Source organism: Anser anser (assembly GCF_964211835.1).
Source record: "Anser anser genome assembly, chromosome: 2".
Lineage (NCBI taxonomy): Eukaryota > Metazoa > Chordata > Aves > Anseriformes > Anatidae > Anser > Anser anser.
Window position 1 is genome coordinate 141,898,520 of NC_139721.1, and position 13,157 is coordinate 141,911,676.

Consider the following 13,157-nt stretch of genomic DNA (forward strand, 5'->3'; position numbering starts at 1 on the left):
GCAAATTGATGGCAACAATTAACCCGGACCTTTTGATACCAGGTTAGTGCTGAGTGTCTGAAGGCAATGAATGTACGTCTTGCTGTGGAAATGGGACACAAGTAGCTCACCACGGCTGAGAAAGAGGTTTGTAACTGAGGCACACACAGGAGGGAGCCCTGGGAAATCAAGAAGGCCAAGTGGTTTCTGGCGTTTAGAAACCAACCATGCTGCCCAACTCCAGGTGATCCAGTAGCAAGGGAGAAGTTGTGTCCTTCCTCCTCCAAGGACTTGAAAAGTTGAGTTTATGGAGGCGAGAGGAAGAGATGAGGAGTGTGCAGACTGGCCTGGGTTGGCAAGAATAGTGCAATTCCCTCCGCAGATACAAAGGAAAAAACAATGAAAAGAAACCAAAGTATTTTCAAGTTGCACACACAGCATGGGTGAGCATCCTCATGTTGTTTCCGTAGCTCCCTCCTTTGCTTCTCACTTTCTTCTCCCAACTTGTACTAAGTGCTCTTGGGGAAAAAACCCACAAGGACGGAGACAAGTGCAGAGCCCCGTCTCCATGTTCCCTCCATCAGACTGCATGAGGTAGTCCTGTACCTTGCATCTCCTTTTCCATGTTTGAGTCAGCAGCTGGAAGGATAGAAGGAAGCCTTGCTCAGGACCTGGTTAAAGCAGAAGCTAATATTAGATCTGGGGATGTAATTTGTTCCATTTTTTATTGAGAGAATTTACTAATACGGAAACGTAAATATTTTGTATGTGTGTGTGTAAAACACAGAATTATTTTTCTCTAGCAAGTTTTTTTAAGACAGTATCAAATACTTTTTTTCAGTGAAATATCCTACTGCAGCTGATCTCATAAAGAATTTACTGTTTTTACATGTTACATGAAACCACACAGTCTCTGACTTCCTTCATCATTAACAATAGATCTGTATACAAGTGAAAACAAAGGAGCAGAAAACTAAAGTAAATTCTCAGACTCCCAGATCTCTGTGAAGGCAAACCAGGCTAGTCAAAACCAAGTGCATGAGCTCACAACAGAACAGAGGTGTTCTGGAAAGCCTGTCGTGACTAGGGGCAGGTATTGAAAACACTTACCCAGTTGTGATTGTGTAGATTTGTTCTCAGAAATGTGGTATGAATGTATGATAAAGTAGCATTACCTTTGAGTAGTTCAGTGATGTTCCATGTACTTTTAGGAGGAATTTTTACTGATTTGTTAAGTGGTTCTGTGCTCTCTTAAAATCTGGCAAAGCACTGCTCAGCACCTCTTGCTGGACAGTTTGCCTCAGTGAAGTCAACCAGCAGTAACTTTTACAAGAAAACACAAACAAAGAAACAAACATAGAAATATAGGATGGTTTGGGTTGGAAGGGACCTTAAAGATCACCCAGTTCCAACCCCCTGCCACGGGCAATGACACCTCCCACCAGACCTGGTTGCTCAAAGCCCCATCCAACCTGTCCTTGAATATAACTTCATGATCAGGAATAACTGAGTTTTTCCTTTCTGTATTGTCATCTGCTCTGCAGGTCTCGCTATTAAAAAAAAAATGGCTATTTTTCAGTGACAAATTTGAATCGAGTGTAACATAGCCAAAACAAGTGTTAGCAGGAGAGGCACCAAGCTGGCTACAGCAGCACAGAGCTGATGATGAGCTAATTCCTTGTGCTTCTCTGATTTACATAGCTACAACAATGCAGAATTGGCTTGGATTTCTCTGCACGCATCTGTGTATGTGTGTGTATAGGTCCGCAGGCTTTTGGGAATTATTTACAACTTGCTCCCTGTTACGCCACATACATTCATACTTCATATTTAATTAGATGTCAGGAGACATCTCTAGTTAGAGAAGTCTTGTGGGTAAGAGATACTAATGTCACGCCTGTTTTAAGTCATTAATTTATAACTCTCGTGGTGGAACCCTATGCAGGAAAGTCACAGCTATTTAGAAGCAGGCATCCTAAATGTCTCTTGTTAAAGAAACGGGACTTGTATGTGCTGTGCATGAATATGGTACAAGAAATTTCCAGAATTTGCAGGGGCCCCAGTGTGGTGTTTCTAAAAATAGCATTATTTTAAAGTCTGTTCTCCAGTTAAGTATTTGTGACATGCATTTTGATTTCTGTGTTGTTTAGTCCACGGATAGATGGGAGTTAGCAAAAGGGGTACATATACAAGCTGTTTTATGTGAAAAATTGAAATCGTGACTCCCCTGCAGCACATATGGGAAGCTAAAGTCACAAAGGCATGTTCACGCTGTCTGCCGTACGTGCCCGGCTGCCTGCTGTGGCAGACTGCCTGGTTTAGATGCTCTATCTCGGGTAGTGCAGCTCCGTTTCTCCCATCTACAGTGTATGATGCTGTGTGTGGCAGCCTAGATCGCTTGTTGCTCCCTTGACCTTTCAACACCACAGTAGTTATGACAGCTAGATTAAACACTCCTGGCAGGGGGGCTGAATATAGTCTGACATCATTTTGATAGGAACCTTCCACACAGGTGAATCAAAAGCCAGAAAGATCTGTTTAGGATCATGTGATCTGGAAGTATTTCGTTCATCCCTTCCAGGCACAGTTCCCTTTATTTCTCTTCTTCTTTTACAGTTGAGATTGTGTGTTCATGCCTGTGTGGGAGTAGATTTTTGTTTTCCAGTCCATTATGATAAGTAGGTCTGATGAACCAGTTCCGAACAACTGATCAGATTAAACTTATTACTTACTTTTCTTTAATACTGGCTGTCAGGAAGTCTGTCATAGAAAAATCCATCCAGTTGTTTAACAAAGCTATGGGCATCTGTTTATATGAAGATTTGCCTTCTGTAAATGATAAACAAGCTCTGAACAATTGGGTTGACAAAATGAAGTGCTGTTTGTTTACTCAGGCTATGTGTTACTTCCCAGATAGCAACTTCAGCTGATGAATAGGAATCACAAAATGCTGGGGATAGTTATTGCATTTTCCGTAAGAGTCACTAATTCTTCTTCCAGCAAATCTTTTATTTATGTAGAAACAGGTAATGCTAACCATGACAAGCTTGTTTATTTTGTGCGTCTCTGACCATATTAATAACTAGGATTTTTGCAGGGGAAAATTTAGTGAAACTTGGGTGTTTTGACAACTGTAATTACAGGACTGTAAGAACCAGCAATTTTAACTTTTCTCTGAGGAATGAATGAATGAAAGCCCTGAGAAGTTCTGAGTGTGTTTCTTTCTCATTTATAACACAATGTGAATCTACACGTTTTAACTTAGCAATACGTGATTGAATATCCATACAGTTTTTGGCATTTACAATTCTAGAATAACGCACTGTCTTCTTTTATGTTATGCAATATAGTTTTATTGTTCTGATAAATGTTGAAAGCAAGTCAAATGGACTTAATAAGCATCATATTTAATGCAGTTTTGACCTTCTTAAAGTCAGTTGCTGTGTTTTGTTCCAAATCTCTCAGCAAATATTCTTATTAAAAAGAATTTGTTTAAATCAGAGTATTTGTGTATTAGTGCAAGCAAAGCAATGCTGTTGCACAGATCCAAAAAAAAAAAAAAAGTTTCCTACTAAGCTGAATTCTTAAGTCTAATGTCAGGTAGACCATTACAGGAATTTTAAGCAGAGGGAAAAATAGTAGATGGTTCATAGAAGCAAAGCTGATACATGTATAACTATTATTAGAGTATTATATTATAATAATATAACTGTATTCCTTTAAGGAACAGCTCAAGATTGAAAGGAAAAGGTCCTTGCATGTCTTGTTATAACCTATATTTGCCCAAAAGTACATGAGATATTTACTTTTTCCTCACTGGAAGTGACTGCTTTTTCCATGTGATGAAACTGGCTGTAATGAAAGTGACTGTGTCGAACTCGACGCAGTCGTATTTCTCTGCACGTGCAAACCTCTCAGCAAGATAAATTGAGGCTAAATGTCATTTAACTGCATAATTTATTATTTTAAGATGTTAGATTACTTTTAGAGTTCATCTGTATTTTTCTGGTATAGGAGGTTAGCAAGGAAAATTCTGTAGAAAGTTGCAAAATTTTTCACCCATGTAGATTTTCAAAACTCAACTAGACAAGGCCCTGAGCAACCTAACCTGGCTTTGAATCTGGCCCTGCCTTGAGCAGGAGGTTGGACTACATGTGCTCCAGAGGTCCTCTCCGGTCTATTTTTTTATGTGATTCTCTTCAGAGGATATAGGGTATAGAGATATATTGATGTCACTGAAATGGAAATTCCCATGTTTTATGGTATAAATCAAAACTCACTCACAGAAGTCAACAATTGCCAATGATTTAGTTCCTATTGCTGAAGGATGCCCTATATAGGTCTGAGAATTTAGGCCTTTGATCTGTAATTAATCCTAATTCTTTTCCTTCATCTGCATTCTATATAAACATGGTTATGCACCTATGCACCCATACAGTGAGAACTGAAGAACAGGGGCATTAGGTTGTTGCTCAAATATAGTCAATTTATCATATGTATCATATTGTGGTTTACCACTTATATTTAAGAAAGTTGTGTTCTGCTTCCCTTAATTATCTTGTGGTCTTTCTAGGATGGAATAAGTCTTATTGTTTGCTATAATTCTGTTGTTTGTTATACAGACATCCTGGCAAGAACATGGGTGGCCTTCAGAGACGCTTAAATAAAATCATAAGGCTCATTGTACAAGACTCTAATACCATATGTGAAATTTTGCTTTTGCTGATTGACTTTCCACTAAAACTTAACAGCAAGAAAATGATTTTTTAATCTAGTTATCACATACACTTATTTGTCGATACCAGCTAGTAATTTAAACTGCTTTGCCTTCTGGTTATAAGAGTTTTCCCATGCATGCGTGGATGTTATTGCCCTCTCCCCATCAGTAATATGGATTTTAAGGAACAATGAGTAATTTTGCTCAGCCGTATCTTGTTAGTGCAAAATAATTCTCAGATCAACTTGTGTTCAGAGGTTTGATGGACTTAGCAGGGAAGAACATCTGGGAAATGGTCAGGATATGGCTATTAGTGTATTGAGGGAGGAAAATACAATCCAACTGATACCATTTCTTCCAACCATTCTGGCCTTGTCAGCACAGGACTAAGAAGATTTGAGCACTTTCTGTAATCAATTTCCTCCCAGTTATAAGTATACATTAAAAAATGGCAAATTAAAAGAGGGAAAAAAAAAAAAAGAGGCAAAAAACCCAACCACGAGTTATGCTGTTTTGCTTAGGGATATTTTAAATAAACCTGGACATCTGTGTTTGTAAGTGTGGTGGGAGAGATTAGTCCTGCCGGTTACACAACATGTTTTGTGGATCAGCTTGCCTTGTGACAATTGACAGCGTTGTCCCTGCAATTCTGTGGTAGATTTTATGGCGTGAATAAAATGCTATTCCATTTAAATGAGATCTTTTTTTACTGTGATCAAAGGGGAAACAGGAAGGAGCTACTCTTGAGATCATTGGCTATCTTGATTTTGAAAACGAACAGAGCTTTAAAATACATGATGCCTTTTGAAATCACAAAAGGATCCAAGCCTGCAGACAGGCAACAGAACACGAAAGGTTATAAAAGAGCACATTTGTGTTACTGTGCCAAGTTCAGCAACAAGCGTTTCCTTTTATTCTCCACAAAGAAAGAAATAATAAACCATAATTTTTGTTTTACCCCTTGTGAACTCAGAAACTTTAAGAGTAAAGGAGATGCTAAGTTTATGAGTTACCACTGGTTATAGACTGAATTAACTATTGGAGAAGGAAGGATGGAAGAAGGAAATTTCACGTCTAGAGGGGGAAGTTCTTGTTTCCTAAATAAAAATTTACAATACTTTGTAACAACTGCTTTAGCTTTATATAAATCAGTTAAGGAAAAATGTAAAATAATAAATAAATGAGTTACTAAATTCCTTTTTCCAAAACAGCGATGAGCTGGAATGCATCTTGCATTTATTGCTGACTTCTGGCTTTAACCTGACCAAGGAAGCCAGCTTTGTGTCTCTGGAGAATATTCCAGGGCGTTTGAGTATGAAGATACCTGAGTTGTGGTGCAGCAACACATATACAATCTGTGTGTCCACTGAGGTTTTGGGTGGCAATTTTTTAAGCAGAAACTGGAGGAAACTCATAAAACTCCCTCATAAACTGAAGGAAATAATGAAGTTTAAATCAGCATAACCAAATGTGTTTAATTTCATTTCCGAACAATGGAGCAAGAGGAAAAAGCAGTCTTTGGCCAGTGCAGCTCCAGAAGAACACAAATTGGCAGGGAGGACATGGGTTTGTTTTAATTGCTTTGGCGAGAGTTAGCACAACATATTTTGAGACCTGGGATTTCCATTCTTGAGTTTGTCGTCATTGCAGGTGCCGAAGGCTGTCTTCTCCTCTGTGACCAGCAGCCGGGTAGGGATGTGGTGGAAGGAAGCTCTTCCTCTCAGGAATCTTCCGAAGTTGCTTGATGCTAGTAGCATATTAGTGATGTTACTTTACAGTGATGTGTAGCATTGTTAACCTTAATGTTTTTAAATGAGCTGACTATCGTACAGCACGTCTAGAAATACCAGCTTGCCAAGGTGCAAGTTCTGCAAGGAGTATTTTGTTAGATTTCCAAAGCTGCAGATTCATCTAAAATCCTAAGCTCCTGAGTACAGCATCTTGTGCAGTAAGAACACAGAGAAGCACAGGTGCTACATCCAGGGGAATGATCACCCCACTCTGCTCAGTACTGCATCCACCACGTCTGGATTAATGTGACCAATTTTGATGCCTCCCAAAAAGAAAAACCTGGATAAATTGGGGTGGGCTCAGTAGAGGGACCCTAAAAGGTTGGAGATGGAGCCTTCGTGCTGCAGTGAGAGGCTGAGGGACGGGGGCTTGTTCAGCCTGGAGATGAGATGGCTTCTTGGGGGGAGGTTGGACTGGAGATGTCCTGAGGCCCCTTTCTGCCTGAAATACCTTGTGGTCCGGAGAATAAGATGGAGTATGTTAAGTCTCTGACACCGGAGAGAGCTCACACAGGTGTTTTAGTCCTCAGGCGTTCTTTCTGAGGATTTTGAATTTGTCAGCAAATCAAGCATATTTTGTGTTGATATTCAGTATTGCAGCAGTAGATAAAAGAGCAACCAGTGGTTCACAATTTGTTGCTTCCTCTCAAGGAGGAAATAGCTGGGAGGGGGATATGATGTAATGTGCTCTCCTGACCCAGACAAAGTCTGTTCTGAATCAGAAAGAAGTCTGGTCCTGATGTTTCTCTTATGTCTGAAAGACAGAAAATGTTTGGTCTTGTAGGTCAAATCCGGAGTTCACTTATTATCCTGGAAAGAGGCTGTTGTGCTCTACTAAACTTTGAACATTCCAGAGTATGAAAAATATTTCAGCATTGAGTTCAGAAAGATCACAATATCTTGTGCTTTTTAAATGTTTTCCTTTAATTTTTCTGTTGCAATTCATTTATATTTTATTTTCCTTCAGGTTAGCATCTAATCATTGTCTTCAGTAGCTCACACGTTTCTGTTTCCAGGTTGCCTAAAACATTTACTCCTCTTCTAACCCTCCCATCTTTATTTAAATGGTCATATCTCAGTGGTGCTATTACAAATCCAAAGTACAAGATCTGTTTTAGCTGTAACAAAAATACGCACAGATTTGTTAATTATTAGAGAATATATACTATTGGGTGGCACGCTTTGTACCCTCACCCTCTCTGTGTGGGTGCACTGGGCTAGATACAGCTTAGAGTCAAATCTGAAAGAGCCAATAGATGCGAACAGTTGACATGATGCAATCCATACATCAGCTGGTATATTTTGGTATTTTGGATTTAGAACAATAATTTTAAAGATAGGAAATGCTGGAGAGATGCAATTTTCCAAGATTATTATTTTGGTATATGATAGACAAGAGGGGCAGGAGGTCTTTCCAGAGAGATTTCTGCATTGCTGTTAAAGTATTACGCGCTGTTGAATTCTTGAAATCCGATGAGATTAATTATTAGAAATCTGGTAATATCTAAATAGTGTAAGGGGCCTCATCTTCTCAAAAAACTGCAAGCGGTTTGCTTTGCTTTATGCTAGACCTGGAAGATAGGTAATGGGTGTAAAGCACCAGTCCTGATGTTTCCCAAGCAGCACACACAAGGCTGAAAGCTGGAGCTAACACCTGAAACCACAAGGACCCACGTGGCTTGGGATACACTTGGAAACCGAGCTTACATTTAGCCCACCGATGAGGCTATGTGCGTTGCAGGTAGTGTTTATGGCCTGGAATAAATGGTGCCACGCAGTGTGTAAGCAGCTCGCTTGGTGTTTCTGGCAGTAATGGAGAGAGCAAGGCTGCAGATGCTTAAAGGACGGTCGTGCCTGCTAGTGATACCTGGGCTGAGTCACAGACAGACAGACAGACAGCTGGTTGACAAGCTTTAAGTGAGCCTGGGTTAGTGAACACTTCATTAATTATTTCATTAGTCTTCACTGTGTGTAATTTGACAATGGGGTTGAGAAGAAAAGCCCTCCTAATATAAGCAGTGAGCAAATTGCAGTGTTTTATGTCATGACAGTCGCTGATTACTGTTAACAAAAGATCATGACTGGAAGAATCAAGATTTCAGCAGTAGAAGGTGAGCTGGAAAATAAACTTGTCAGAGGTAGAAAAATGTTGTTTCTGACAACTAATCTATGACAGCAGCTTCTTCAGAGTGCACACTTGCCAAACTAACTCGAGAAGATACATGGAAATAAAATAATTAGTTAAACAGATGAATATGTTTACAGTATAGAAAGGAAGGGTAGCAAGCATAAATACGTATTCAAAGCAGCTGTTACATTTGAAATAGTAGAATATGGAAGACTTCACTTTATATGTTTAATCTCAACATTTTTAAAAAATTAAAACAACAAACCCAAACCTTCCATTAGTTATCTGGAGTAGACTTAAAATATTAAATTAGAAAACCAAGTAGGGCTTGTATATATAGAGATAATTTGATGAAATGCAAAGGCAATATTTTTTTCTTCAAAATTCTCCATTGCTAACAGCATTTCATGCTAAATTTTATAGGAAGTTATTTTTAAGTATGCAGAAAATCTTAATGACTTGAACCAAAATCCCAGATAAAAATATACTGAAGATCTGGAACAGAGAATCTAAATTGGCACTTTTAACTGAGCTGAGACAAATTGAGATGATGGTTGCCATGCTTTTCTGTAAATTCTTTCCTTTTCTAGTTGTCTTTCTGTTTCCTTGGTGTCATCTCAGATGCGTTTTCCATTTTTCCTCGTTTTAATTGAGAGCCCTTGTGATTTTGTATCTGACCTAATCTTTGTCTCTCTCTCTCTGTTCTTTCTTGTATATCAGCTCATACCATTTTATATTTTAAATCCTTTTTTTTTGTGTGTTGTCTTTCTGTAATTTAAAATCCTTCCTTTGTGATATCAGATGTTGATTAATGCAGTCAAAATCAGTGTTTTTTTCTTTCGTGAAAACCTTATTTTTTTTACCTGTTTCTGTCTCAGTAAACAACACCACAATGCAACTTGTTATTACTAATAATCTTGGTTTACCTTTGCCTAAGGGCTTGCACATATGGTTAAGTTACCATAGCTTTAAGAAGTTGTCATGAGTCAACCAAGTTGTGCTCAGATACGTGTGTGTGCTGGCACTCTGAGACAAAAGTGAGATGATTCAAGTTCAAGCAGCTTGCAATCATGTCCTTGGTGTATTTTTGTTACTCTGACACCTCTCTCTGAGTTGTTCCACTGGAAACATCTTGCCTCTGTTGTTGCTCTGACTTTTTCTTACAGCTCAAAATCATCAACAATTTAATCTCATCCTCTATATCCAATTAATTGTTTCAATTAAAAATCAAATTATATTGTTTTAAAAAAAAAAAAAAAACAAACTAAAGTTTTTGATTATGTGATTATTGTTGATAAACCATATTTTGGTGAGTTGGGAGACCTCCTTGGTTTCCTATCATTGCCCTCTTCCTAAAAAGCACTCTAAACTTTCTCTTATAAGTGGGAGAATCTCTCTGTCAGAATATACAGAGCTACCAGATTATCCTCCTTCAGAGGCTTTCACAGAACTAATCTCTGCCATAATACATATAGAAAACTTGCTTAAATAACAACCCACCATGGTTATGCAATGATGAGTCATAATGCTGTTACTGAATGGTTAAAATTGCTTTTTCTATTGCACTTGCTACCTTGATCCCTTTCTTACTCCCATTTTTTTCTGCTGACATCCTTCAGACTGCAGATTCTTTTAAGCATGGTATGTCATTCACTTTGTGACTGTACAATGCTTAGTACAATGTGGCCTCAAATAGTCTTCTCTTTTAGACGGTTTTTGCAAAATATGGTAAACTGTAACACACCAGAACATCCCACAGATTTGGGAAAGTTTGGCTTTGGTTGAGGGGTCTGTGTGTTTGGTTGATCACTTTGCTAAGCTCCGCAGCTGCCTTTCTGGAAACAGTTTGCATGTTGCCAAAAGTTTTCCAAAGAGTAGCCACAAAAAAACAATCAGTCCTCTAAAAATACAAACTCATGCTACTTTCTCTTCACAAAGCAACAACAGAAAAACAAACATTTAGGCTAGTATTGTGAAAATGTTAGTACAAATGTGTGCCTTTTTTTTTTTTGTTTGGTGTGCATTTATTTATTTATTTATTTATTTGATAAAGTACCTGGTACAACTGTTTCCCTGGTCTAAGAATGCCAAAATCTAGGTTTCTGGAAAGCTAAGATCTGTTTTAAAAAACTCTTTCATCCAGCTGTTGATTGGATTAGCATCCTGGAAACCTGTTAATGTCCAGCTGGGTGCTGCGATTAAGCTTGCCAAAGTCATGTTAAGGGTAAAGAGAAGACTGGTTTTCTATATAATCTCCTTTTTAATCACATTGCCACCCTAAAGCTCCCAGCTGTTCTAAAATTTCACTCCTCCTGCTATATGAACGTCCCCTGTGGATGTAGATTCCGCTGCAATGCCCAATTTGCAGTAAACCAAAAAATAAAGAAAAATTCTAATCACTGTTGCTTTGGTTCTTAAATGCAAGCAAAGCATTTCAGTGACTGTTCCAAGAGTTGTTTGCATTCCCTATATGGTGCCTGTGGGAGAGCAGCTTTACAGCATTTAAGTGGAAATGGGCATGTGCTGGGCAAATGGCCAGCCTCTGCCCGTGCCAAGGACCAGAGAGGGCACGAGGACTGACTAGCCTTTGAGCCTGCCAGGCTGTGAAGTGTCCATGGCCCTTACCCAAGGAGTCAAAAATTCCTGCCTCATATCCCCTTAATGAATGCGTGCTCTCCTTCCTTTTCCAAAATATATTTCATATTGCACGTACCACAGGTACATGCCAAACAATCAGAATTACTTCAGTATTTCCTTAAAAATACAACCCTCAAGTAATTAATTTTACAATCTGTACAACACTGTATGGCACTTTCAGAATTGAGCTGTGTTTTAGGCTTTGAAGAACATCTTTCAAAATAATGACATTGCTTAGAGGTCTAGAGAAATCATCCTAAACAAGAAATTGTCACGTTTGCCAGCTCTGGCCACTGTGCCAGACTGAGGTACCCATTGTACTGGTGGTGTTTTTCTAATTGTATGGCCCACAGATTGCAGGTTGGTCAGTCTGTGATGAAACATGGCAATCTGTGTTCTTTGTTAGCGTGTTATGATTAAAATTTGCCCACGCCAGCAGTTTCACTTTATGCTATATTTTAACACTTCACATTTTTCTTGTGTTTTGCATCACTTTTAAAGATTTTTAAATGAATTGAAAATTTTAGAGAAGTAACCTTTCAACATTTTCTTTTCTATTAACTTTTTTTTTTGGCATTCCAGGTGTCGTAGTGCATCAGATAGACATGGTATATCATCTCAAATCATGTCCTAACCTAGTGAGATGTAGCTCAGATCTCACTGTGCTAACAAAGAACAGTTAAAAGTATGAAGGCATACTGATATTTCTCCTTTTGGATTTAAAATTCTCTTCAGCATTAAATAAGTGAAGAGATGAAAAATACATCTCAGAGGAAAACCTAGCATTATAAATGAGGACTGTGTGTGCATTCACATGTACTTCTTTTTTCTTGCAAAAGCTTGTATGTTTGTACACTGTTTCATGTCTTCATTTAATAAATAATACTGTAAAAAGTCCCTCCTTGAAGGAACTTGTTTGATAATTCTAACAAGATAATTATTTGAGAATTTTCAGGAGTTTGGAAAGTTATCTGTCCTAATGATATTCAATTCATAAGTGGATTACCAAGCTAAAGAAAAACCCTGTGTTCTCAGAGGACCACTTTTATTTTTCATGAGGAAGGCATAATATAAAGTCCATGACTGAATTTGCAAGTGTAATGATAGCTGTATGAACCCAGAGAGAATTTATTACAGGAATTTCTACCTACAAGTAAAGGAAAATAACAACAAGAATTATCTTTACAGAGCAGTGTTTTTTACCTGGAAGACAGTCTTATGAAGATGATACGCCCCTATTACAAAAGATAAGATGTTTGGTCTTGAGGAAAGAGGACCTCAGATATGATCACATGATTTTACACTACAAGTGTGAAAAGTATGGCTTCATAGTAAAAAACAAACAAACAAAAAAGAACCTTATAGAAGCTACTCTAATAGAATAAGTGAAAAGATAGTTGGTAAATATTTGTCAAGTATGTCATTAAAACAGGGAACGATTTTTAAAACAAACACGTTTTGTAAACCTGCCACGCAAGGTGGAGAAAAGGAGAAAAAGAATAAATAGATGGGATAATTATTAACGTGAGTTGTCTCACCTTTCTTAGATAGCTTCCCATGAAAGATGAGTGACTGGGGACTATAGCAGCATGTATCGTTGCAGCTCTTCCATATTGCAGTGGAATGAGATGAACACCTGCAGAAACACAAGATTTCAGAAGCACTTGGGAAAAATCTCTGCTAGTCTCCAGAGCAAGCCCTGAAACTTAGTGTAACCCAGGGAGGTAGTGCAGTTTCCTTACCTGTAATGAATGGGCAATACACAACCACGTGGCAATATTTTCCTTGAATAGTCAGGGAATTTCCAAGTCAGATTAAAAAAAAAAAAAAGATGAAACTGCAGTGAACTAAGTTTTAAATTATTTTTTTTTCATATGAAAGTAGTTGAAAACATTCCTAGTTTGTA

At 38.2% G+C, this 13,157-nt stretch overlaps 1 protein-coding gene across 17 annotated transcripts in view; it reads left to right on the forward strand.

The window, feature by feature from the left end:
- The window catches only part of CACNB2 (calcium voltage-gated channel auxiliary subunit beta 2), a 243,918-nt gene that overhangs the window by 147,235 nt on the left and 83,526 nt on the right, over positions 1–13,157 (forward strand). The window contains exon 1 of one of the 17 annotated variants that reach the window (XM_083824600.1): positions 7,578–8,597. The exons of the other annotated variants lie outside the window; for them this stretch is intronic. The gene's annotated coding sequence lies outside the window, so the exon portion shown is untranslated. Of the gene's footprint in view, positions 1–7,577; positions 8,598–13,157 lie in introns of those variants that run through there. 17 annotated transcript variants of the gene reach the window in all.